The 12,758-nt window shown below is 37.1% G+C and overlaps 2 pseudogenes; both read right to left on the minus strand.

Moving 5' to 3' along the window:
* Positions 1–10,751: 10,751 nt before the first annotated feature.
* On the minus strand, positions 10,752–12,077 carry LOC111818974 (cytosolic purine 5'-nucleotidase pseudogene; annotated as a pseudogene).
* The window catches only part of LOC101341569 (cytosolic purine 5'-nucleotidase pseudogene), a 17,166-nt pseudogene continuing 16,479 nt past the window's right edge, over positions 12,072–12,758 (minus strand).

Below are 12,758 nucleotides of genomic sequence, written 5' to 3' on the forward strand. Positions count from 1 at the left end.
ATAAGTTATTTGGAAGTTTAGGGTTGCCTACAAGTCTATACTGACTACAGAAATACTTGTTTAATTCTAGAGCCACATCCTAGAAGTCCACCATCCCAATTCTGGGTTGGAGACTATACAAGTTAACTTCCCAGGTTCATATCACAAATGTAATGACTACAAGGGAATCATGATAAAATCTATTGTTTCTTAGACAACACCAAATGACAAGACAATAAATAATTTAGTAGCACAATATACAGAATGTTAAGCTCGAGAAGTCCAGACTACAAGTATTCTACTCTGAAGAATGTAAATTTCATGTTGATGTTTATTGATCTCAAATGTTAACAGTACATTAAAGAAATGTGTTCGATTGTTACAGAAAATCTTAACAATTTTGACCAGAATTTTTCCCTGATGTAAAACAATCTGACAAGTATAAAATAGGAATAGTCCTTCTTGTGGATTGAATTGTATCTCCAAATAAAATTTGCTGAACTATCTGCCAAAAAACATATGCTTTCCCCAGTACAGCTGAATATTACCATGTTTGGAACTAGGGTCTTTGAAGATGTTATATCAGTTAACATGACTTCATACTGGAGTAGGATGAGTTGTAACCCAATCTGAGTGACTCTTTATAAAACAGGAGAAGAGACAGAGAGAAACAGGGAAGAATGTCATGTGGCAATACAGCTGCAAGCCAAAGAATACGTGAAGCTATCAGAAGCTAGGAGAGAGGCATGGACAGATTCTTCCTCAAAGCCTCAGAAGAAATCAACAGGTCAACCATCCTGATCTTGGACTCCTAACTTCCAGATGCTGAAACAATAAATTTGTTTTCTTGTAAGCCACCTAGTTTGTGATATTTTTTTTACAGCACCCTAGGAAGTGAATACAGTTATAGTTTATCTGAGAATAAAAACAGCAAGTCTTACTATGCTTGCTATTATATCTCAAGTTCATTTTGCCTCATTTATCAGAATGAGTATGTTTGAATATGTACTGAAAATCCTCAAGGTATAGGAAATTATATATTGAAAAATAAGAAATTAAAAAAAAAAAACTAATAGGAGAAATATACCTTGTTCATGGATTGAAAGATCCAATATTAACACAATGTCATTTCTCTCCAAAAATGATTAATATTATTCAGTGCAGTAACAATCAAAACACTCAGCAGGCTTTTTATAGAAATTGACAAGCTGATTTTAAGATTAGTTCAGAAATAAAAAAAGAATCAAAACAAATCAGAACTGGAACCTCTTGATTTCAAGATTTAATATCATGCTTTAGTAGTCAAGACAACATAGTGTTTGTGTACTCAGGTATAGTTCACAGAAGACAAAGATAATCCAGAAATTGACTTGTATACACTAAATTCATTATCAAACAGCTGCCAAGTTAATTAAATGGGGGAAAATAAAGTGTTTTAACAGATGTTTTTAGGTCAATCTGATATACGTATGAATAAAAAAAAAAATACTACCATAAAAATAGTCAAAAAAAGAAGATGAACATATGAAAAGCTGCTTAATACCCTTATTCATCAGAGAAGTACATGTTATAAACACAACGGAGTACATTTCACACTCATTAAAATCACTAAAGTTAAAAAAAAGGAAAAAAAAAGAATGACATTAAAATTTGGTGAAGATATGATGCACTGAACACTAATGACCACGGATCAGTCAAGCTGTGGGATTACATCAAGGATATCATATATGCAGAAAGCAAAAGGTCATTAAAAAGAGAAAAGACCAAAATTTATGTCAGAAGACACTTTGAAACTTGCTCTTGAATGTACAGTAGCTAAAACAAATGGAAGAAATGATGAAGTAAAATAGCTGAACAGAAGATTTCAAAGGCAGCTAGAGAAGACAAAGTAAAGTATTATAATGAAATTTACAAAGACCTGGAGTTAGAAAACTAAAAGGGAAGAATCCACTCAGCATTTCTCAAACTGAAAGAACTGAAGAAAATACTCAAGCCTTGAGTTGCAATATTGAAGGATTCTATGGGCAAAATATTGAGTGATGTATGAAGAATCAAAATAAGATGAAAGGAATACACAGAGTCACTACACTGAGAAGAACTGGTGGACATGCAACCATTTCAGGACATAGCATATGATCAAGAGCCAATGATATTGAAGGAAAATACTGAAGGCATTGGCAGAAAAACAAGTCTTTAGGAATTGATGAAATACCAGTTGAGATATTTCAACAAATAGATGCAATGCTGGAAGCACCAACTCATCTATGTCAAGAAATTTGGAAGAGAGTTACCTGGCAAACTGACTGGAAGAGATCCATATTTGTCCCTATTCCAAAGAAAAGTGATCCAACATAATGCAGAAATTATTGAACAATATCATTAATATCACACAAAGGTAAAATTTTGCTGAAGATAATTCAAAAACGGTGCAGCAATACATCGAAAACGAACTTCCAGAAATTCAAGCCAGATTCAGAAGAGGATGTGGAATGAGGGATATCACTGCTTATGTCAGATGGATCTTGGCTGAAAGCAGAGAATACCAGAAAGATGTTTGCTTGTGTTTTATTGAGTATGCAAAGGTATTCGACTGTGTGGATCATAACAAATTATGGATAACATTGCGAAGAATGGGAATTCCAGAACACTTAATTGTGCTCATGAGGAACCTGTACATAGATCAAGAGGCAGTCATTAGAACAGAGCAAGGGGATACTGCGTGGTTTAAAGTCAGGAAAGGTGTGCATCAGGGTTGTATCTTTTCACCATGCTTATTCAATCTGTATGTTGAGCAAATAATCCGAGAAACTGGACACTATGCAGAAGAGTGTAGCATCAGGTTTGGAGGAAAACTCATTAACAACCTGTGATATGAAGATGACACAACCTTGTTTGCTGAAAGTGAAGAGAACTTGAAGCACTTACTGATGAAGATCAAAAACTACCGCCTTCAGTATGGATTACACCTCAACTAAAGAAAACCCAAAAATCCTCACAACTGGACCAATAAGTAACATCATGATAAACGGAGAAAAGATTTCATTTTACTTGGATCCACAATCAACACCCACGGAAGCAGCAGTCAAGACATCAAAAGATGCATTGCATTAGGCGAGTCTGCTGCAGGAAACCTATTTAAAGTGTTGAAAATCAAAGATGTCACTTTGAAGACTAAGGTGCGCCTGACCCAAGCTATGGTGTTTTTAATCGCCTTATATGCATGTGAAAGCTGGACAATGAATAAAGAAGACCAAAGAAGAATTGAAGCCTTTGAATTGTGGTGTTAGCGAAGAATGTTGAATATAGCATGGACTGCCAAAAGAAAGAACAATCTGTCTTGCAGTGGCTACAACAACGGGCTCAAGCATAATAACAATTGTGAGGATGGCGCAAGACTGGACAGTGTTTCATTCTGTTGTACATGGGGTCACTATGAGTTGGAACTGACTTGATGGTACCTAACAACAACAATAGAATGTTAGTTAGCAATGCAAAAACAACAACAGTAGAATATTAGCTGGCAATGCAAAAAAACAAAAACTACTGATTCAACAACATGAATGAATCTCAGAAATGTTATATAAATGTTATATAAAGCAAGAGTATGTATAGTATGACTCATTTAGATGAAATTCAAGGGCAGATAAAATTAATGTATAATGATAGAGATCACGAAGTTGCTGTTTGGGAATCAGGCTTGAAGGGGAATTACCTGGAAAAGGATAAAAGAAATGTTTAGGGGTAAAAACAACATTCTCTCACTATTTGATTTGTGTTTACCAGGGAATATAAATTTTTATTTAATTTATATTTGTGTCATTCATTTAGCTGAACACCTAAAATCTATGACTTTTCGTGTACTTTAATTTTATCTTAATATAATATATATCCTAAAAAACTAACAATAAAATTGATTTATGTTATCAATGCATTCCTAGTTCTTAAAACCAAAGAAAGCGTTTCTTAAGCAACAATAATCTCGACTAATCTTACATAAATTTTATTTAAATACTATAATTTAAAAAACACCTACTTAAAAAGTATTTACTGTATAAAGTTTTAGCATTCTGGATATAATGAGATACATACAAACTTTGTTATTATTTATACCACAGAATATTTGCTAATTACATGTAAAATGTATTCTGCTGCAATCATTTCATTCTTCAACAGATATGTTATTTTAAGATAACTTCCTACTTTAGAAAGTACAAAAACATTACGAAAAGGAGAAAAAAATGTCTATATCAAAGAGTTTTCTTCCCAAAGTGCTAAAAAGTATTTTTCTGTTTGAGAGCGTTTGTATCAATTTGAAAATCTCAGTAGCACAATTCTAACACATCCCAATATATGTATACATATATCCTAAAAAACTAACATGAGAAAATACGTGAACTCTCAGATAGCATTTCTAGCATATATTTTCTAGCACTTTGACGCTACAGGTTGTGATACTCAGGCACAGCTTTTATGAAGGGGACTAGAACAGAATAAAACAAAACAAACAAAAAACCCAAATGTGTTGCCGTCCAGTCAATTCTGATTCATAGTGACCTTATACGACAGAGTAGCACTACCCCACAGAGTTTCCAAGGAGTGGCTGGTGGATTTGAACTGCCAACCTTTTGATTACAAGCCAAGCTCTTAACCACTGTGCCAGTAGGGATCCAGAACAGAATAAGCCAGTATAAATAAAATGAAAAGCAGTGATAGTTTTCTTAAGTAACATGTTTTTCCCCTCGCTGAAGCACAAAATATATTTATAAATGTTCCTGACTAATCTAACATTACTTTTTAAAAAGTGATTTGTAATACTAGTTTACCAATTTCTCACGATATGCATATTCTATTACCTTATGGAGCCCTGGTGACACAGTGGTTAAGAGCTATGGCTGCTAACCAAAAGGTCAGCAGTTTGAATCCACCAGCCGCTCATTGGAAACTGTATGGGGCAGTTCTACTCTGTCCTATAAGGTCGCTATGAGTCAGAATTGACTCAGCAGCAATGGTTTTTTTTTTTCTTTTTTTTAATTTCATTCAATAATGCATACCAATATTTCAAAATATTCAATTACTTTGGTTGTCTTATGTATGTTCCACATTAATGTGTTGCACAATTTGTATGCTATGTGTACATGTGTAATTAAGCTCATGGTATGCTTCTTTTAAAGAAATTATTATGGGCTAAAGAAATAAGTAAGAAAAGCCTACATATTTCTATGAATAATTTCATTTTTTGCCTTTTTTTTCAACTTTATCTTTCCTTAGGCTGTTTTGTGGAATAAAAAGTTTCAAAGAATTATATTATTATCATTAAAATATAAATTTGAATGTATTTATATTTCATTTTTTAAATATCAGGAGAGAATTAACAATGCCTAAATATGAGTTGAAATTGACTCCGCAGCAGCAGGTTTGGTTTTTGGTTTCGGTTTAAATATAACATAAGTACTTCTAGTGGTGCAGTGGTTACAGGGCTTGGCTGCTAACCAATAGGTCTGCAGTTCTAACTTGCCTGCAGCTCTGCGGGAGAAAGATGTGGCAGTCTGCTACCGTAAAGGTTACAGCCTTGGAAACCCTATGGGGAGGTTCTACTCTGTCTTATAGGGTCACTATGAATAGGAATCGACTTGACAACAATTTTTTTTTTTGGTTTAAATATAACATAACATCTTCCATCTTATCTGTGGTTCAAAAATATAGCTAACATTTGGATAAATGCATTTGAGCAACAAAATCTCATATGCTCATTTTCTGTCACATTTATTCTTCTTAGAGTAGTAATCTTTATGTTAAAGTTTGATAACCATTCGTTCTAACATTAGGTTTGCTCTGTATCATTTTGGGTGAATTGCATGGAATTTGATTAACTTCTTGGACTGTGGCTATTTAAAATAATAATTTAATTGAATTAAAGACCATCATGAGAATTATTAAATATCTAATAAGCTATATATGTAAAAATAATCACCTATTCTTTATAAAATAATGGTTATTTTACTAGATATGATTACTTATTACCCTACAATCTTAGTAAATGGCCAAATCAGTCAAGAAAAATTTCTACTAAGTTGCCTTGTTAAAAACCATGACTAAATTTAGAGATTAATGCTTGCTAGCATGTCTCTTGGGCTTTATATTTAACAGAGATGGATAACTGAGTAAATTATTGCCAAGATGATCTAGTGAGTTGCCATGGGCACAGTAGCCATAGTTAGAGGCCTTAAGTCTAGTGCATCATCTTTGACCTCTGGATGGATGGCTACTAGAAAGAGAAACTGTAAATGACTGAATGCAAACTGAAACTGGCAGTACTAAAAAACTGAGGAGCAGAGATTCAAGTAGTGTGTAGTCAAATATTCTTTATAGGAAGGATAGTATCAAAATGTCTCATGAGATAAACTTCTGGCTGAAAGTGACAAGGAAGCATATTCCCCTGGAATGGACAGAAAAAGCAGGGTCCTACTGATGCCTTAAAACCAGACTTTTAGCCTCCAGAACTGTGAGACAATAAATATCTGTTCTTATAATTCACTCACTTTGTGGTATATTGTTATGGCAGCTCTAGGAAACTAACGCACCCTATGGGAATCCCAGCTGACACCTTTGTATAAATTGAAAAGCTGATTCTAAAATTCATATGGGATTGCAAGGATACCAGAATGGCACAAAACAAAACAAAACAAAAAATTCCAAAAAAGAAGAATAAAGTAGAAAAACTCACACTTTCTAATTTCAAAACTTAGTGCAAAGTAACAGTAATCAAGCCAGTGTGGTACTTGCACAAAGACAGATGTATAGATCAATGAAATAGAATTGAGAGTCCAGAAATAAACATATACATCTATGGTCAGCTGATTTTCAACAAGACGCCACAACCATTCAATGGGCAAAGAATAGTCTTTACAACAAATAGTGTGGGGACAACTGGATATCCAAAGCCAAAACAATGAATTTGAATCTTTACTTCTCACTATACATAAAAATTAACTCCAAATGGATCAAAGACCTAAATTTAAAGCAAAAACTATAAAACTCTTAGAAGAAAACATAGAGGTCAATTTTCAATATTTTGGATTTGGCAAAGGATTTTTAGTTATGGCATCGAAAGCATGAACAACAACAAAAAAATTGATAAACTGGACTTTATCAAAATTAAAAATCTTCTGTGCTTCAAATGACAATATCAAGAAAGTACAAAGGTAGCCCAAAGAATGGGAGAAAATATTTTCAAATCATGCATCTGATAAAGGACTTGTATCTACAACATGTACGGAACACTTTCAAATCAATAATAAAAGGAGAAATAACCTAATTGAAAAATGGGCAAAGGATCTGAATAGATGTTTCTCCAAGGAAGACACACAAATGACCAATAAGCACATCATTAGTCATTAGCGAAATGCAAATCAAAATCACAGAGAGATACTGCTTCATACTCACTAGGATGGCTAGAATCTAAAAGTCAGATAAACCTTGGTGAGGATGTGAAGAAATCAGAACACTCATGCACTATCGGAAATGTAAAAGGGTCCAATCACTTTAGAAAACAGTTTGGCAGTTCCTCAAACAATTAAAGATAGAATTGCCATATATCCCAGCAATTGTATTCTTAGGTACATATCCAAGAGAAAAGAAAACATATGTCCACAGAGACAATTGCACATGAGTGTTTATAGCAACATTGTTCACAAAAGCTAAGAGATGGAAACAATCATTCAATGGATGAATGGATAAACAAAATATAGTGTATCTATAGAATAGAATATTATTTGGCCATAAAAACTAATGAAGTACTGATACATACTATAACATGAAAGAACCTTGAAAGCATTATAATACTTAAGACAGATAACAAAAGACCACTTATGGTATGATTCCATTCCTATGAAAAGTCTAACATAGGGAACTGCATAGAGATAGAAGTACATTAGGGGTCGCATAGGGTTGGTGGAGTTATAAGGGCAGGGGTCGGGGGCAACAGCTAAAGGATGTTCTTGTTGTTAGGTGATGTCAAGTTGTTTCCAACTCACAGAGACCCTATGTACAAAAGAACGAAACACTGCCCGATCCTGCTCCATCCTCACAATCGTTGTTATGCTTAAGCCCATTGTTGCAGCCACTGTGTCAATCCATTTCATTGAAGGGTCTTCCTCTTTTTTGCTGATCCTCTACCAAGCATGATGTCCTTCTCCAGGGACTGATAGCTCCTAATAACAAGTCCAAAGTATGTGAGGTGTAGTCCTGCCATCCTTGCTTCTAAGGAGTATTCTGGTTGTACTTCTTCCAAGATAGATTTGTTTATTGTTTTGGAAGTCCATAATATAGTCAGTACTCTTCACCAACACCGCAATTCAAGTGTCATTTCTTCTTCATTCTTCCTTATTCATTGTCCCTCTTTCCCATGCATATGAGTTGATTAAAAACACCATGGCTGGGGTTAGGAGCACCTTAGTCTTCAAGGTGACATCTTGACTTTGACACTTTGACACAAGGTGACATCAATACTTGGAAGAGGTCTTTTGTGGCAGAATTGCCCAATACAATGCGTCTTTTGATTTCTTGATTGCTGCATCCATGGGTGTTGATTGTGGATCCAGGTAAAATGAAATCTTTGACAACTTCAATCTTTTCTCCGTTTATCATGATGTTACTTATTGGTCCAGTTGTGAGGATTTTTTGTGTTTTGTTTATGTTGAGGTGTAACCCATACTGAAGGCTGTGGTCTTTGATCTTCATCAGTAAGTGCTTCAAGTCCTCTTCACTTTCAGCAAGGAAGATTGTGTCATCTGCATAGCACAGGTTGTTAATAAGTCTTCCTCCAATCCTGATGCCCCGTTCTTCTTCATATAGTCTAGCTTCTTGGATTATTTCCTCAGCATAAAACTTGAATAGGTATGGTGAAAGGATAAAACCCTGAAGCAAACTTTTCCTGACTTTAAACCACGTAGTATCCTTTGTTCTGTTCAAACAACTGCCTCTAGATCTATGTACAGGTTCCTCATGAGCACAATTAAGTGTTCTGGAATTCCCATTCTTCCATAATGTTATCCATAATTTGTTATGATCCACAGTCGAATGCCTTTGCATGGTCAATAAAACATAGGTAAATATCTGTATGATAGTCTCTGCTTTCACCCAGGAGCTATCTGACATCAGCAATGACAACCCTTGTTCCATGTCCTTTTCTGAATCCACCTTGAATTTCTGGCAGGTTCCTGTCGATACACTGCTGTATTAGCTTTTGAATGATCTTCAGCAAAGTTTTACTTGCATGTGACAGTAATGATATTGTTCGTTAATTTCCACATTCGGTTGGATCACCTTTCTTGGGAATAGGCATAAGTATGGATCTCTTCCAGTCAGTTGTCCAGGTAGCTGTCTTCCAAATTTCTTGGCATAGACGAGTGAGTACTTGCAGTGCTGCATCTATTTGTTGAGACATCTCAACTGGTATTCTGTCAAATCCTGGAGCCTTTTTTTTCACCAATGCCTTCAGTGCAACTTGTATTTCTTCTTTCAGTACAATCGGTTCCTGATCATATGCTATCTCCTGAAATGGTTGAATATTGGTCTATTCTTTTCCTTTTTTATATACTTTAGATGCAGATTTACAGAACAAACTAGCTTCTCATTAAATAGTACACATGTTGTTTTATTACATTGGTTAACAACACTACCACATGTCAACACTCTCGCTTCTCGAAATTGGGCTCCCTATTACCAGCTTTCCTGTCCCCTCCTACCTTCTAGTCCTTGCCCCTGGGCTGGTGTGTCCCTTTAGTCTCATTTTGTTTTATGCGCCTGTCTAATCTTTGGATGAAGGGTGACCCTCAGAAGAGACTTCATTACTGAGCTAAAAGGATGTCCAGGGGCTGTACTCTTGGGGTTTCTGGTCTCTGTCAGGCCAGTTAAGTCTGGTCTTTTTTGTGAGTTAGAATTTTGTTCTACATTTTTCTCCAGCTCTGTCCAGGACCCTCTGTTGTGATCCCTGTCAGAGCAGTCAGTGGTGGTAGCTGGGCACCTTCTAGTTGCACTGGACTCAGTCTATTGGAGGCCGTGGTAGTTGTGTTGACCAATTCTTTTTGGTATAGTGGCTCTGTTTATTCCTTCCATCTTCTTTTGATGCTTCCTGCATCGTTTAATATTTTCCCTGTAGAATCTTTCTATATTGGAACTCGAGCCTTGAATTTTTTCTTAACTTCTTTTAGCTTGAGAAATGTCGCGCATGTTCTTCTCTTTTGGTTTTCTATCTCCAGCTCTTTGCACGTGCCATTAATACTTTACTTTGTCTTCTCGAGCTGCCCTTTGAAATTTTCTGTTCAGCTCTTTTACTTCATCATTTCTTCCTTTTACTTTAGCTACTCGAAGTTCAAGAGCAAATTTCAGAATCCATTTTGGTCTTTTCTTTCTTTCCTGTCTTTTTTTTTTATGATAATGGAAACAATGTATTTCTCCACTGATATACAATACTGTGCAATCACTGAAAAAGATGGATTTTGGGGTAACAGCACACTTTCTAACATTAGCATTTCCAGATCATCTCTTCCCATCGTCTTCCTTGCTCCACCCCCAGACTCTTCAACCACACTTGCTGTATCCAGATCACTACAATGGACTGATAATGTAAAAAGACAAGGAGACAGTGTCACAAGCCATGATGGGAGCCACCTGCGTGTAGTTCAGCCTGACTTTACCTTGACTTTCTTCATTACAATTATGAATCATCTGCAAAGAGAGTAGATACACAAAACTAAAACAAGTATCTCTCTATAATTAAAATATTTTATAGTCCTCAGAAACTTTCCAGAGGTACCTCTGATGGAGTCCCACCTCCCCCACTAGAACCCAAACAGGGACATCCTCTGCTCCTGTGAGTCCTGCCAGAACTTGTTTAATGGGTGCTTAGAGTTTTGGTTTTCCTCCTTATTCTTCCTCTTCTTCTTCCTCCTCCTCCTCTTCATCATCATCTTCATCATGGCAGTGCGTAATTTCCTGGGGGGCCAGTGGGAAGAGGTTGGGAGGTTTAATCTCACTAATCGACCGTGTCAACTGGTGCGGCTTGTAGTCAGTGTCTTTGAAATCCACTGATGTGCTGTTCCGGGTGGCAAGGGGGGACTCCATCTCGTTGATATCTACATGTGTGTGCTCCACTGTTGATTCATGAGGCATCAAGATGTGGGCAGCTCTGAAGAGGTAGCTGAATGGGTAACACAGCAGACTGATGAAAGAAGCTGCATAGAGGTCACCATAACGCATCACCTGACTGGCAAAGAGGGTCTGCCGGGAGCCACTACGGAACAGGCTTCCCATCATGCCATAGCACATGTCTATGTCACGAGTTACTTTCTTAATACGTCTTTGGATGGAACTAATATCTGGGCACTCATTGCTGCTGCTGTCAAGGTGCATGTAGAGTTCAGCCAAGAAAATATCCAAGCTCTGAAGCTCTTCGAAAAGTGAACTCTTGTCAGTCCAGACATGCAGCTCCTGTGCAAGTTCAGGGATCACCAGGAAAGTTTGCCACCCTTGCCATTTCTTTGATTTTAAAATGTCCCCAAAAATGTGATCTCCAATGTACAAAATGTCATTGCCCTTCGCTCCCAACAGATCACAGATTGTATCAGATGAACCTCCTGAGTAGACGATGCCATGCTGTAAGGGGCCGGTGTAGGTGCCAATTTTCAGCTTGCCAGTTTTAGTATCCATTTGGCACAACACTGTGCCTTCTCCAAAAAAGAGTGGTTTCCGTGCATCCACCAAGATCAGGTCAAAGTAGGACTGCCATGGTCGATGGGAGCTCCCAGGCTTGGGGCCATGTGGGAAATCAAATAGGTAAGTCATAATTTTATCTGTATATTTATAGTCGCTGTTGGTGGCAAGAAATACTTTCCCTACTTCCTTCATCCGGCTCAGAAGCAACGGCAGTTTTCCATCTTTGACTACATACTTCTCAAGACTTTCAACCGTCTTTTCCTTAAGGGAGCCCTTGTAATGAACCCAATCAACGGCATCTGTTACATCCTGGAACATACTCCGGTAGGACATGAAGAGGTCTCCATCTTTAAATCTTGTATCACAGCTCTGCTGGCGTCTTCATTCCCAGGAGAAGCCAATCAGAAGTGGTCCCTTCCAAACATGGCTGCAGCACACTGGCAAGGACAGGGGCCGTGTGGGAGGTGAGAGCCTGCATGGAGCTGCTGCTTTTGTCCCATCTCTCAGGTTGGCAATGCGGCATCTCTCACTAGCACTAAATTCACTGGTATATCTGGGACAATTAGTAAAACAATCTACTAGGCAGGCCAACAGGTAGGTCTCCGGTAGGTTGAATAGTGTGTTCAAAATGTAAAATCTTCCAGTGTCATCCCGTTGGATAAATTTATTTGGATACTGCTCTCTAGTTTCTGGTCCCCTTATGAAATTAAATCCATGTGCACAGACGAAAAGGTTTCCATAAGCATCAACTTTCAAAAGATTTCCATACAGTGTGTCAAAGACAAGTCCCCTGGTAGGAAATGTAGAATCATAAGCAAAGCCGAGCAGCTCCTGGGGATAGCCAATAGAAACTAATCTCTCCACAGTGAGCTCAAATCCGAGAGACTCATACTCCGGAGACTTGTATACCGCAAGTGTATAATCCATATCAAAACCGAAACACTTTAGGGACTCCGGCAAGATGGCGGTCTAGGCAGAAGCACCACGCCGTCCCTCCACAACAAAGATCCGAAAAACTAAGCCAAACAGAGAATCAACAATCCTGAAACCCTAGAACATCAAAT

This window comes from Trichechus manatus, unplaced genomic scaffold (genome assembly GCF_000243295.1).
Source record: "Trichechus manatus latirostris isolate Lorelei unplaced genomic scaffold, TriManLat1.0 scaffold00032, whole genome shotgun sequence".
NCBI classification, from domain to species: Eukaryota; Metazoa; Chordata; class Mammalia; order Sirenia; family Trichechidae; genus Trichechus; species Trichechus manatus.